We start from the raw sequence: 15,274 nt of genomic DNA, 5'->3' as shown, positions 1-15,274 counted from the left end.
AAAAGTTATAATTTTGTTATAAAGTTTTTAAAAGTTTCTTGGGTGGGGGTAAAAATTAGAGCATATAAAAAAAAGAACATAAACAACTACAGGCACATGTAAAAACAGACAAACATACATGTACACAATTAAGGTAGGACAAACATAACAAAACGAACCCGAACAACACACACACACACACACACACACACACACACACACACACACACACAAAAGCAAGCAAATGAATAAGCAAAGACAAACTCACACTAACACAAACAATTACACACAACAAACAAACAAAATATTAAAAAAAACTTGTTTTTACTCACGTTCAAGGCCAATAAATAATGAATGAAACTATCTCTGAAGGAAAAAGAAAATAAAGACAACAAAAACGAAAAGTAAAAGAAAAATACATTTGTAATAACCATTTGTTAATTATGTTTCAAATTAAAATTTTCAATTACATATAATATAATAACGGTCCAGGTATTATCGTGAAATGAATACTTTTTATTAGGGGTACTACTGAAAGGAAAAAGCACATACAAAAATATAAACACACAGATACATCAAAAATAGACATGCAACCACGCACACATCAGCAAGTATAAACCTACAAAACCCAAAAAATGAATAAAAAGAATACCAAAAACAAATAGCCCATAAAAAGACCACTTATACACGCTACAAAACAAACAAACACAAGCTCACACACACACACACACACACACACACACACACACACACACACACACACACACACACACACACACACACTAACATAATCAAATAATCAAGATAAAAAAGAAAACAAACAGCTAAATACATACACACGCGAACAAACAAAATCAAACATATATATATACACAGACACAAATAAGCAAATAACAATACAAATAAACATAAATATATATAGCGCAAATTAACATGTACAAATATGAATCAAACGACTACATATGTGTCCGCAAGTAAATCAAGTAAAATCAAGCATACGCAGCAACTCAGAAACAAATAAAAATAAGCAAAGATAAACTCACACAAACATAAACAACTACGTACATTTACACGCAATCAAGCAAACAATTTCTATATATAAGTGCAAGGATTTGTGTATTATGTACAAGACACGCACGAATTTGTATTAATTTTCTTTTTTCGGAAATCGTACTGAAAGAAGTGAACACAAACGCACACACATCAGGAAAAAACCACGTTTTTAGGTTAGTAGTTTTACATAAATTAATAAGAATTGTATAATACAATGAAAACACACTCGCACACATTCATGTACATGTAAAATAAAACCAGCAGATAGTCGAGCTTTTGATAATTTTCCGCATGAAAACTTGCTGAGGATGAGAAAGGTGCGATCTTGAAAACGTTATAAATAAATTGTTAAAAAACAACAAAAACAATTGCTGTTCAACTTCAACAAACCTGCTTCCAATCACAAAAGAAATTAAACACAACTAAGGAAAAAAGGGATAAAAAAACAAGTACAGAAAAAATATGTGTTGGCCCACTCATGCACACGCACACAATTATATATTATTCTTTTTAGTAGGAATTAACTTTAAAATTTCTGTATTTGCTTTGAATTCAGTTTTTAGCTTTGTCATACTTGTTAGGCTTACTTAAGTATATTTTGTACACACTAAAAACCATGAAAATAAATATATACGTTATAGGTCATATACAATACCTATATGCAACTACTACAAATTGTCATTATTATCATATTAAAGATATGACTGTTGTTGTGTTGATTTTTGTGATTACATTATTATATAAATAAAAAATTTACATGAATCTATAAAAGGTATCTAAATTAAAATAAAAGTTTATACATAATTTTACATAGTCATGTATGTATGTAATTGTAGAAATACATACACAAAAAATAAGAAGGATATGATTATTAATCACATCAAAAATTGAGAATTCTATTGAAGTTAATTGAAGACAAATAATATATACCACAAAACATATAATACAAGCAGAATATATAATATAAATAAATTAGTAAAGCTGAGAAAAGTTTTCATCGGTTATTAATTTTTCTTTTGACATAAAATATAAAGAAAGGAAATTCAGCTTAGTCTTATTTATCCCATTGATTTTTCCCCCTTGGGCGACGTCCGAACTCAAGTTCTACCATTGTTAACAAAAAAGAAAGTGACTCAATTTTTACCTAATTATAAAATAAAGCCATACTGAATACAGCAAAAGACAGAGTAGACAAGAATAAGAGCAAAAGAGTCATAAGTATAAAATTATTTTCTAATGTTGATTTTATCTTTTCGGCAAATAAATTTTCTTTTTAATGATGTCCTTTGTTCCTTGGGAAGGTTTTCTCTTTTTACTTTGAAAGAATTTATTCAGACTTTACTCCTTAAATTTATTTTTCGTACGGACTAACAAGCATAAACAAATTACATCAATCGATATTATGTTAATTTAAAAGGGTTTTGCCTTTATTTTCCTCCTGTATTTTTTAAGTTTTTTTCTCAGTTTAAATCTCTTAGGAGTCATATTTTAAAACTCGAGGAACCTCTAATTCAAAAAGGGACACTTAATCTCCCGATCCTTCAGCCCTGACTTTAAAGAAAAGAAAAGGAAAAGAAATAAATAATGTTTTCTGTAAAGTTTCGAAATTTTAAACAACTGTTACAATTGCGCTTGTTAATTTTCAAGAACGAGGTCAAATAATATATTTGAAATTTCTTGAACAAATAAGGGATAAGATAATTATATAGTATTGTTTCAGGAACTTTTTTTCTTCTCTTCAATATTGTGTTTTTAAAGATTATCTCCGTGCAGGGGATCACAGTTGTCTCCAAGCCAGTGGTGATTGTTGATCCAACATATAATTTATAGACGAGTTTACCCATTAAACCAGTCATAAAAAGCACTTCCATTATCCTTTTATTATTGCTGAAAGATGAGCGATATTCAAGGAATAAACTCGGGATTTATGGCTGCTTCACAATATTGGATTATGTTTGAACGGGGCACCATCAAGTGCTCATCATTGTTTATATTTGGCCAAAGACATCAATTCTTAAAACAAAATTACTGAATAAGAAAAAATTATTTAAAAAGCGGCTATTTTCTAACATTTTCTATTCATTTTGTCCGTTGTTGATTGGGATTTCAGTTTTTTTAAAGAAAGTAAATTATTAAATTCTCTAAGATATGCATCTTTTTAGGATGAAATCCGCGCTTTAGAAGTGATTTAAGTTCATTGCGCGTTCCTCGCGCCGTTCGTGAACTGTGTGCAAAGGCCACTTTTCATTCTCTCCCACTAATCTCTAAAAAATGGGATCGTTTAGTCGCTTAACGAGTCGGCCGCTCAAGAATATACATGGCAAACGAGATTCTGAAAATGGAAAAGTGATATGATACGGTTGGACTTAAGTGGGACTTAATTGTTTGCTAAACAAATCTACTACTATAAACCACTCAAATTTTTTAGACCTTGATTCTCATTCTACAAGGAAATGAGTCAAATTTTGACTAAAGAACGGAATGATATTGATTGATAGTGAACTCGTTAACAATTTTCCAGTTGAAGGCTAAATAAAGTAAAAACGAACCGACATTATTTAAGATCGATTCACTAGTTCTTATAATATTAATATCTCAAAGTGGAGAGCATTCCCCCGGGGAATTACAGCTGTAAAACCCCACAATTTTCGCTTAAAAAGGATTATCGTGACCGGAATTGGGCTTCTCAGATAAAGGCAGTTTGATAAGCCGGCCGCAGGTGATTTTTTATGGCTTGCATAAAACACAATATATTTCCTGTGCAATTTGCAAAAACTCTCTTGGTGAAAAAAAATCAAGATTATCTGGTAATATTCAATCACTTATAAATAAACATTGATTTTTTGATAACTCCGGCACCGGTAGTTTTTACTTCTTCTGTTTTGAATACCTTTACACAAAATGGTATCCCCCAAAAACGATGTATGTAACGAGCTGTATGCTGTACGATTAAAAAATATGAATTCAACTTCATTTAATTGGCCATTTAACACAAAATGTGGATATTGTTTAGCCAGAGCATTTATCCTGGCCAGCTAGAGTTCCGAACATTTGACTACCATGAACCAACTGAAAGTGAACTCTTTAGAAACTCCAATAAACACTCGAAGTCTAGCGAACCTTTCTCGTCTTGGCTAAGGATTCTCAAGCGTACCAATTACTTTACGATGTTCAATTTTACGTTTGATAAACGATGCCGTGGGATGCTTTTTGTAGCTATTGATTTATAGTAGTGTGAGAAACGTCAAACTTAAATGCTTTTCGGTACTGCTTTTTCAATATCATGCCCAAGATATTGTAACCATCCAGATATAACGATGGTCCATCTCCTTTCGGAAGTTAAAGAAACCAGTAATAGAGGGCGAAGGTCTAGCCTGAATGTCATGACCATTTCAAACAACTCAACTTTGGCCACTTATTTTTAAATTTTCTTGAATGGAGAAATGCTTCTCAGGCGACAAATCTTTTCGTAGCTTTTTGGATACCTTTTTCGTCTTGGCTTCGGAAGAGATGGTCTTCTGGACATAACCCATTGCTCTATGAATCTCTTGAAATTAATCCAATTTCGATCACAAGTGATGATTCGTTTGATGGAACATCTATCGGTTTTGCAGGAGAAGAGTTTTACACGCTAAAACCGGACACTTTGGGTGCTTTTGATGATGAATAAGTACTGGGGTGTAGTAGTGTCACTTTTGTTTTACTTAAACACTTCCCAGTTGTTCTGATTTTATAATATCACAAAATATCACCACAAAAAGATTCTGGATGTCTTGGAATAACTTTATTTCCTTATATCTCTTTCCTTTATCTCCTTTCAGACGAAACAAGGTCTGGAGAGCGTTGGATGCCTGAGTATCACGACCAGTTCGATTATTCCAACTTACGTAACTTCTTGTTAATTGTTGATAAATTCTTCACAGTCTACAAACCAAATCACCTCTTTGGTAAACCTTTCTCGTTTGGGCATCGGATAGTTTTCTAGACATATTCTATTCTTCTAGACATTCCTCTATGACTTGAACGTTGAAATAATCCACTTTCGATCACCTTTGTCTTACTATAGATGCTTCCTAGTTGAAAAGTTATCATCAAGGTTCATGAAACCAGCTCGAATTTCGTGGCTTAGGTTTTTATATTTGTAAATGTTCGATTGGCAAATTAATTATTTAAAGTACATGTACTCTTGGCCCATAGACTTAGACATAACCCTTTGTTTTTGACCCGGTTTTCATCGCAAGGGACGATTCCTTGCATGAGACGAACAACCGGTATTGCAGAAGATTAACAAACAGAAGTGTCTACATGTGCAGGTACATGCATGTGTTTATTTGCAACCTCTCCTCTTTGTACTGGAAATGTTGGTTACCTCAAGACTTAACCCACTACCATGTGTAAGGTTAAACATATATTTTTCGCCTTTGATGTATGGAATATTAGTGGGTTTCTTGGGAAGAGGGGTCTGTTTATCCGATAACTCGAACAGAATGCTTTTGCGACTCTTGATAACTATTCCAATCCTTGTCGGATTACAGTAGCGTGAAGTTCAAATTCACCTAAAAGTCCCTTCTCCTCCTAGGATCAAGGAACCTTGCAAGGCCTCTCCACTCTCATCTTCGTCGCATTGTTGTTACATGTTACATTATTGACTTTAAAACGCTTATATTCTTGACCTCGAACCTTAATTTTTCAATTGTTATAAAAATAACTTAATGAACTATACATACCTTCTTATAGTTTTATCGGCTGAAAATTATACACTAAAACCCACAAATGAATAAATAAAAGTTCAAACATCCTATCTATAGGTCATAAACCAAGAGCTTTTATTGGTGTCAGTGGCGAGTGATTGAGGTGCCGGCCGACTTTTCTTGTAGGCCCAGCTCCCTGAAACCACCTGTTATACGAAGATTTAAGCCCACGCCGTTTATTAACTGCGGTCCGTTGTTCATTTTTGAAATTTCTACTGTTTTAAACTGATAGAATAACTGTAAAAAACAATGTCGATTACGTGTTATCATTTGGAAGAGCTTACATTTGGTTTTTTGAGTTTTTGCACGCTCAACACACTTGTAGCAAAATTTTGATTTTGTTTGTTTTCAATTGCACTTTGTACCAGGCATGCTTTTGAAAGTTGTGATTGATAACTTGTTTATGAATTATGAAATGGTGGATAAAAAAGCGAGATGACCCACTTCATCTTTCAATTAAGTTGCTCGATCGCTGAGCGGGATATCTGTCGAAAAACTTCTTCACCTCAATTTCCATTCCTGCAAATTTCAGTGTGAGGTCTGGTACATATGGGGAGTATGGCAGTTTGATCCCGATGTGGCCAAGCGCTGTAACCGAACCAAAGCCGGGCAACTTTGTGAAAACGTGTCACGCATATTCTTTCTTACTGTATGCAGTATTATTCAGACATCAGCCTGTTCCTTCGTTGTTCGTATGCTACCTTTGACTGGGTAAGCTGTGTGAGTCTGAGCATTGTCTCTAGGAATAGGAGAAATTCGTGGTTCTGGAAAGCTGCTGCGTCATCCCTTATTCGAAGAACACAGGTCACCTAGCATCTGGCGTTAAGACAGTAGGAAAATGTATTTAGTCCTCCTCCGCACCTAGGTAGTTTTTTGGTACCTTTTCTATTCTTGATTTACATAAATGATATTCGAGTTACTAAAATGCTCTGTTGTCCTAAACCATAAGAACAATCCTACATACTAGCATGAATACATGGATCCAGTAAAGTAATCACTGTCGAGCAGCACATGTGTTCGGATATCAACAATCACCACCGACTATACATCGCTTTTTATGACAACATTCAAGTCGATATGACTACATTCAGGTAGATGTGATATGATGGCACTTATCATTTAACCTGTCTAGAGCGAATCAGGCATACAAAACCGCTAAGTTCAAAATAAATAAAAAATCAACAACATTCTTCTCCGACCCAGCAGTGTTCGGCTCTGTTATGCTGCAGTATCATCCCGTATTCGAAGAATACAGGCTTCTAGAATCAGCTAGAAACGATGTGCTGCCCAATGACAAGAATATACCCTAATCTTCTCTCATGTCTGCTTATATTAAGCTCTATACCAGCATGGCTTGCAAACCTGAATCATTGACTACCAAGTTGTCCACCTAGTAATGTTGGCGTGCAATCTGCCTGCAAACATCCAGCCTGCCGATATACCTCGACATCTTTAACATTCCAATCAGTCAACCATAATATTTTATTAAACACACGACCCAAACTGAATAGTAATGATAATTTTGCCCATGTAGACCAAGACCAGCTCGAATTTCATAGCTTAAATCTCTTATTACAAAAGTTGGACAAATTATCCAGTTTTTAAAGTACATGGGTTAATCTATTTTTACTAGGCATACCCATTGCTATATGATGCTAGGGTTGGCGATTAACCCACTTTCCAAGGCAAGTTTCATGAAACAAAACATCGGCCTTACTGAAGAGTTTTACACACTACAACCGGACACTTTTCTGCTTTTGGAGCCGAGTAAGTGCCTGTATTCAGTAGTGCCACTTCTGCTTTACTTTAATGCTTTTAAGTTGGTATGATTTCAAAATGCCTGAACCAAGCGATTACCGATGCTTTTCGGTTCTATTTTTTACAATGTGTGGTGATTAGTGATCTCCGAATAATCATTTTTTACAATATTATGACCAAGATACTGTGAACGTCCTGGTATAACAACATTTCGGAGGATCGTATCTTCTTTGGGAAAAAAACAGCTTTTGAGAGCGTTGGAGGTTAGTTCGAACTTAGGTCACTTTTTAAATATTCTTCTGGAAGACTAGTTTTTCAGAGTTATAAACAAGGTGAGGCATGGAATACCAAATTGATAAGTAACCTTATTTTGTTTTCGCCATAACAATTTATTGAAACGGATAGTAATTTTACTTAGTAATTATTATTTGTTCAATCGTAAAATATTTGATTTATATTGAAAATAATCTGGTATAGGGTAGTTGATGGGCTATAACTTAGATCATCTACCCACTTAATTATGTTATGAGTACTGTAGCTTTTCCAACTCAACTATAAACTCTCTTTAAAAACAATTAAGTTAAAAAAAAAATTGAAATCAAATGGAGTGAAGGGAAAGGTTTACAAATATCTGGTTCATGAGGAAAATAATGGTTTTATCAAGGGTGGAATTTATTTACCACGAGGAAACCTATTCGGGGTGCAATAAAGGTCTGTTAACGTGAATATAAACTATCTAGTGGAAGAGTGACCCATTTGCAAGTCATTGCACACACACCGATGGCCCATTTATTGTCCTGTGAGTGTGTTTTGAAGAGATTCCGATTTAGCCGGCTGGAAACATTCTGTTCGGTTGATACACCGGCAGAAAACGATCCTCGGTAATCGAATACGATTTTACCGGTAACTACCCCTCGGCCATTCATCAACACCCTGTCCGAATTTGGAGAAGTAACAGAAGAATGATTAATTATAACAGGCGGCTCTGGAGAATCATCAATTTCCTTTTTAACAGGCGGAATTTCAATATTAAATCCGACGATGATGTTTCGGGGTCGCTCGATACCGAGGGGGGCTGTGCTGAAACGGCCCCCGGGGACCCATGAACTCGACACGGGTCAGCGTTCCTCTGCCGAGACTCACTTTCAAGATTTATACTTTAGTCCTTTAATAAGAGCATTTAAAAGCCTTTGATGTCATAATCCTAATCCTTTTGGACCCGTTCATTAGAGTGGATGCTGCAATTTTTTCCCCGGACAATTTTGTAACAAACGTATAAGCAAGGGCTTAATTGGACAATTAAAATCCTACTGTGTATCGGTGGCTCTACCAACTATTTTGAGCAAAGAATTTGTTAAAACCGATAAAAAATAGCAAAATAATTTTCATTTATATCTAAATTAATAAAATTAATAAACAATTAGGTAAGTATTTTATCACTGTATGATCCTGTTGGGTTGTTTCTCATGAAATGTCCGTTTCCAAGGTAAAGGGTTTTTGTAGGAAAATTACTATATAAAAACAAAATCATTTTATTCGAAGTATTTATTTTCATTTTCTACACATTTTTCCCAACGCGTGACCAACTTTTTTATGTGGGAACTGAAGAAGTCTGAGCTTTGAAATGAAACATCTGAAGTTCAAAAACGTTTCCTTTGACGAAGGTGTATAAATTCTTAAACGGGCGAAAATGTGTTGAGACAAGTCTGGAGAACACGGTGGATGCTGAAGAACTTAGCCAAGTTAAAAGCCATGCTCTTTCAATGTGTTTACAGAATGTTTTGAAACTTGAGGTGTGGCGTTGTCGTGGAGGAGTATAGGGTCTTTCCGATTTACCAATGCAGGTTTTTTTTTTTGGTTAAGTTTTATGCATTTCGTCAATTTCCTTGCAGTATGATATAGAGGTAATGGTATCACCTTTAGGCAAAAATGGATAGTGAATAATTCCAGCCATAGTCCACCAATGTTTCGGGGTGTAAGTAAATTCGTCGATGTTTAACCCCCGCCCTGACCGACGGTGCTTATCATATGCAATCCATTTTTCATCGCAAATGAATATAACTTCAAGAAAAGCCTCGGTTTTTGCCTGGCGAGCAACGAATGTCTCAAGGCGCTTTTACTGCTTTCGCTCAGTGATCTCATAAGGCTCCCATAGATCAATTTTTTATTTATTTTTCCTATGTTCCTTAATAGTCTTGACACGGTAACTGCACTTGCATTTAGTTGTGCTGCAAGTCTTCTGATTGTTTGATAGTGGTTTTCCTCCACCTGAAGCTTAAGGACAATGTTGTCAATTAAAGTTGGAGGTCTTCCGCGGGACTCGTTTTTCAATTCGGTATTCCCTTCCGAAAACTTAGCAAACCAACGGTCCGTTCATTACACTCCCTTCCCCAAACGCCTTACTGATGTTTCTTGCAGCCTCAGCTACCGAATGACTTAGTTTAAACTCTTAAAGGAAATTACACGAAAATCGCGTGTTTCCATGTTCATATTTGAAGGTAAACTAAAAGTGTGCAATGGAATGGGGAGCTCATCATTACAAACAAAAGTGGGAATTAATAACTGCTTAATTATAATATGTACCAATTGGAAGTAAACAACAGAAAACCGCTCAATTCTCTCTGAATTTCTGAATATATAAAATCGGACATTTCATGTGAAACAACCCAATGCTACGTACACACACATACTTACACACACGCAAACATAGCTGCGATGACTATGTCATGATCATGATTAAAAACACCTTTTATAACATAAATAAATCGAAGAAATAATTTATTTCGTACTATTAGACTTCTAAGGTTTGACTGAGTATCAAATTTTCTATGTATGCCAGTCTGACTCAAGTAACATTTGCATTTGTTTAGAGTCGCTATGATTTATTGATTTGATTTGGATTTATAGCTGGAGCCGCAGTTTTTTTTTTGGTTCAAACAGTAAATCTTGCTGGAACCTAGCGAAGCGTATCTATTGCGTGGATTATTTAACGCCGATTTGGTTTCTTTAACCATAATGATTTAGTTCGACAAGAGGATTAATTGAACTGGGTCCAATGCCAGAAATTGAGTTTGGCAACCTCTGCTTTCGCACGGTACAATTTTTATTGCGGATTAACTACTTTGGTATATTCTTGCTTTGCCTGAACAATTTTTTTTTTACCAGAAAGAAATTCTTGTGTTTCATTAGGTAATCGATCTTGTAAAACAAATAGGTATTCAAGATAACTATAGTTTTCTTTAAATTAGACGAATTTTGACAATGGAAAATTTTGAAAACACAAAGTTGCAAACTTTTGTTTTCAATATCATGGCCATCATTATCCAGAAATGCAATAAACACTAACTGAAGCTTTTAATCAAGCATTTGACAGGAGAAAATACCGCGATTTTTTATTTAATTTTCATTTTTATTATGCTGTTGTTATATTTTATTTTAATTTTATAAACCTTCCCGTAGTATTATAGCAATACAATAATAACTCTATACTTTAAACTTTCTTTATATATTATAAAACTCTCTCTCTCTCTCTCTCTCTCTCTCTCTCTCTCTCTCTATATATATATATATATATATTGGTTGCAAATATATTTAGATTAATTTCTAATCGTGTTCTAATTTAAATCAAACAATGTAGGACATACTCGTGTAACGTGGGAATTCTATGGCCTTTTAACAAACATAATTTTCCTCGAGCCTTCTAGCGACCCTTTTGAGAACGCTTGAAAAATGAAAGAAGTGAAAAATAATTCTGTAACCCTTCAGCTTTAATAGTTTATAGAGTCAGGAATATAAACAGGGTGATGCAGCTCACTGAATCCTTTCGTTTGCCTGTATTAATACATAACATTAACGTTCTTTTAACATAAAGAAGTTTTGAAAGAATTATTAGCGTAGAATTATTTTTCCGTTTGGATTATCTGAACAATCTGCCCTTCATCTTCAACTGTACGTATTTTGCCAGATGACGCTATCTTAGCCAGGATATAAACAGGGTGAAGTACGTGAAGTGTACTGGGTCCTTTCATAAATGCCAATTAACATTTGGATGTATCCTTTGTTTAAAAGTTTTCGAAAAAAGAGGAGAATAATTTTTCCGTTTGGATTGATCTGACCTGTTCATCTTCAATTGCTCATATTTTGTCAGCTGGCGCTTTAGCACTTAATCGCGGTTATAAGCGGGTCGAGGCAAAACCCCGATTTCTTTCTATCTGATAATAGTAATTTACACTTTTAAACATTTAGCGTAATCGATCATCATTCAATTGTGTAAATTAAAACAATCTAACGCTCCATCTTCAATTGCTCATGTTTTGTCATACAAAAGCATGTCGAGGCACACTGGCACCTTCAATTTTAGCCAATTTCGCCTGTTACCATAACATTCTCACGTATCCTTTATTCTTCTCTTGATTCCAGGAAACCTAACTCACTCTGATAAACCAATAACTGGAAAGAAAGAAGGGTACATTTTTTCCATTTGCATTGAGCTAAAAAATCTCACCTTCCCCTTCAATTGCTCATATTTGGTTTGCTGACGCCTTCGCACTTACTCGGGGAAATAAGGACGGTGAGGAAATATACTGGCTCCTTCCATGTCTGCAAATTTTGCCTGCGTGAACATAGCATTTTACATATCCTGTGTAGTTTTGATCCTGAAAAATCTGAATAACATCCCAAAAGTTATTGGTATAACTGGGGAGAAGGAAGCGAAGATTTTTCTCATTTGAATTGATCTAAAAATCCCACATTTCCTTTCTTTTCTCTCTTGGCACCTTATTCGGGGTTTATAAGCACTGTTCTCCTTTCATTTAAGCCAATTTCGTAGTTTCCTTTGTTTTTTGATCCTGAAGAATTTAAATAAAATCTGAAAAACCAAAACTGGGAAGAAAGAAAAGTCCAACTATTTTTCCGTTTCGATTGACATATGGCTTTTATTTGAAGAAAATATATACATACTTCAGATTAAATAGTATTTTTTCCTACTAACTCAAAAGTTTTCGGAATTTCGGGTATTTATAATGCTCAAGTTTATTTAACCGGGTTGCTGGTTTGTTAGATATTTAAGCACAAGACATTTCAAAAAAACATTAACTGTTTACAACCGCGTTTCGATTTCTGAAAGGTCTAGTTCTAAAATTTTTATTTTAATTAATGCATGTAATTCAAGTTTAAATATCCTCTTTTTCCTGGGCGTATATTTATTAGAAAATTGTTTTGGTAGGTGAAAGAGCTTATGTATTGAAGAAGTTGTAAAGCGGCCAGGAAATTGAACGAGTGCGGGCGCGTGACACGGCTGAGTTTGATTTCCATTCCAGGTAAGAGAAACATAAATTCTGTTTAAAGTTTCCAATGTGGCTTTGGCCAGTTTCCCCGGGGGTAAAAAAAGCACCGAGACGTGGGATTGACGTGAAACAAATTATTCCGTTTCTGATCAATTATTAAATTGTCTGAATCAAAAAAATCTAACCCTTTACCTTTAATTTCTCATATTCCGTCAGCTGCCCTATTTTCACTTGATCAAGGGTAGAAACATGTCGAGGGAAGAAACTGACTGATTTCGCGAGTAATTCAGTATCGTCGACCATGATACAAATGTCTTCACCAAAGCCATCATATTATAAGCAGTTCGAGGCAAGACATTAACTTATTTCATTTCTGCGTTAACATATCGTGTTGCTGAGTATAAGAGGAGATAGATAGATATCAAACATGCTGAAACCTAAAATTGCAGCACATCTGCAACACAATAGCAACATTCAGCGGAGTAGTTGTAACACGCACATGTTGACACGACATGCTTCTTGAGATTCTTCCAATCTCACCTTCGCACGTAGCCCTTTTTCTTTTTTAACCAATCGCGAATATAAATGGATTAAACAAAAAAATCAAATAAGAATTTCATGATGTTTTCATGCACTCTTATTTTTAACCCATTGTAATAACAACTGTAAAGTAATTCCACTGGTAGGTTTGGCGGAAGTAGGAGAATTTTCTCTACAGCACACATCCCACCCACAAACATAGAGGAGAATCACTGCAATCGTCTCTTCCGGGTAAAGACAAACTCGTTCCATAAATCCTATTTACTTACAATTTCTCATATATGTAAATTGAATCATGCTTTGTGGGAAATCTCTTAGTTCCTTGGTTTTTTCTCGAGCACCTGTGGAGGAAAAGAAATTCGGCAGTTAAGGACATGGTTATTTGAATTTTACATTATCAAGAAATACAGGAAACTGTGTCATTCGAGATTTAGATAGCATTTGTACGATGATATTTGATTTACTATTTGGAAAATAGGCTTGACACCCAACTGGTAGAGGCATGTCGTGCTGGTTTTGCCCCAATTCATATTAATACCTCATCATTCCTACAAATATACATTATGTTTCATGGAAGTTACAACATACAAAAAAGCTTCAGAGGTACATGTATAATTAAGCGAATGAGGAAGCAAGTCTGAAGTGAGAAATGCTTTTTGAGCATTTTCATGTTACAGGAATAGCACTAACAAGATGACTGCTTTGTCAAAGTTGAAAGGGTGAAGACCTGCACGTCCAATCCAATTAGCACGGCTTACTTTCAACACTAAGGATTGTTCAAACTTGCCACTCCATAATGGACATAGGAAACTCTATTTCCACAACTCTCAACTTTGACTTCTTGCAGATAGATATACTGACGTGTACTCCTGTAATATTGTTCTTGATAATAATATTTTGAGTTGACGTGTGGTAGAACTTGTAGTTCGGTTTTTGGTCAGCCTGAGTACTCTTGTACTCACTGGTTTGTCCTGTCAGACTCGTTTCGGCATTGGCGTTTAAATAAATGACGAATTTGGATCCTTCCATATAAATGGGAATTACATATTATTATTATTATTGTAGCACGTGCATTGTATTAATTCTCAATCAATCACGCGTCGTCGTTTGGCAACGAATCGAGGAGAATTTTTTTTTGGACGCGCGGCTTCAAAATACGCCAACCCAATTTTCGCTGCTTAATATCTTGGGGGGGGGGACACCTTAGCCCTGATTTACCGCTCTGTTTTGAATACCAGGGATGCTCAGTTTTCATTGAAATCTATTTGCCTATTACCGTAAACAATGACAGTTGCACACAGTTTAAATTCGGCAAGTTGCCAGTCGGATCTTGTCACTGTTTGAATTAGATTTCGGTTCGAGGTGCCCGAATGTGCTCGTGTGTCGTAAATATTGTTAATCAGCCTCCCTGGCTCCTCTGTCTCGCCTTAACTTTTTGAATTGTTTATTTCCCTTTTATTGTCTGCCTTTTGAATCTTCTAGACGAGAAAATAAGACGCTCACTACAACATAATACATGGGGGTGTATATGTTAAGATTATTTCTCACGTACGACTAACTAATTTACTAGAGAAGCATAATATCGTCCTTTCTTCGATCCACGTCGGTTTTTTAATCTATAGTTTAAAAACATTTTTCAACAATTTGAGTAAACTAAAAAAAATACCGATTGAGATTTTAAGGTAGCTTTTAAAAATAGCTTTTTCATTAGCCTCGTAGAACTTTATTGTTATGGCAACAAATACAAATTCGTTTAGATTTGTTCTTAATAAAAACCGAAAGGGAAGTTCAGACAGAAATACGGTTTCAGGAATAAAAATTTACTTGGCTAAATTTAGCAAATAACCTCTTTGGCACACACGCGAAAACCCTGTCCCCACGATATTCCACGCATATTTTTCTTGGTGG

The 15,274-nt window shown here is 35.0% G+C and overlaps 1 protein-coding gene across 12 annotated transcripts in view; it reads left to right on the top strand.

The window, feature by feature from the left end:
* LOC106662528 (calmodulin-binding transcription activator 2) overlaps positions 1-15,274 on the top strand; it is a 324,643-nt gene that overhangs the window by 5,364 nt on the left and 304,005 nt on the right. For 10 of the 12 annotated variants that reach the window (XM_014386691.2, XM_024225684.1, XM_024225687.1 and 7 more), the window contains exon 2: positions 12,766-12,859. The exons of the other annotated variants lie outside the window; for them this stretch is intronic. The gene's annotated coding sequence lies outside the window, so the exon portion shown is untranslated. The remainder of the gene's footprint in view (positions 1-12,765; positions 12,860-15,274) is intronic. 12 annotated transcript variants of the gene reach the window in all.

This window comes from Cimex lectularius, unplaced genomic scaffold (assembly GCF_000648675.2).
Source record: "Cimex lectularius strain Harlan isolate CLEC.00 unplaced genomic scaffold, Clec_2.1 scaffold33, whole genome shotgun sequence".
Taxonomy (NCBI): domain Eukaryota; kingdom Metazoa; phylum Arthropoda; class Insecta; order Hemiptera; family Cimicidae; genus Cimex; species Cimex lectularius.
The sequence above is the reverse complement of the archived record's forward strand: the minus strand, read 5'-3'. Positions and strand labels throughout refer to the sequence as shown.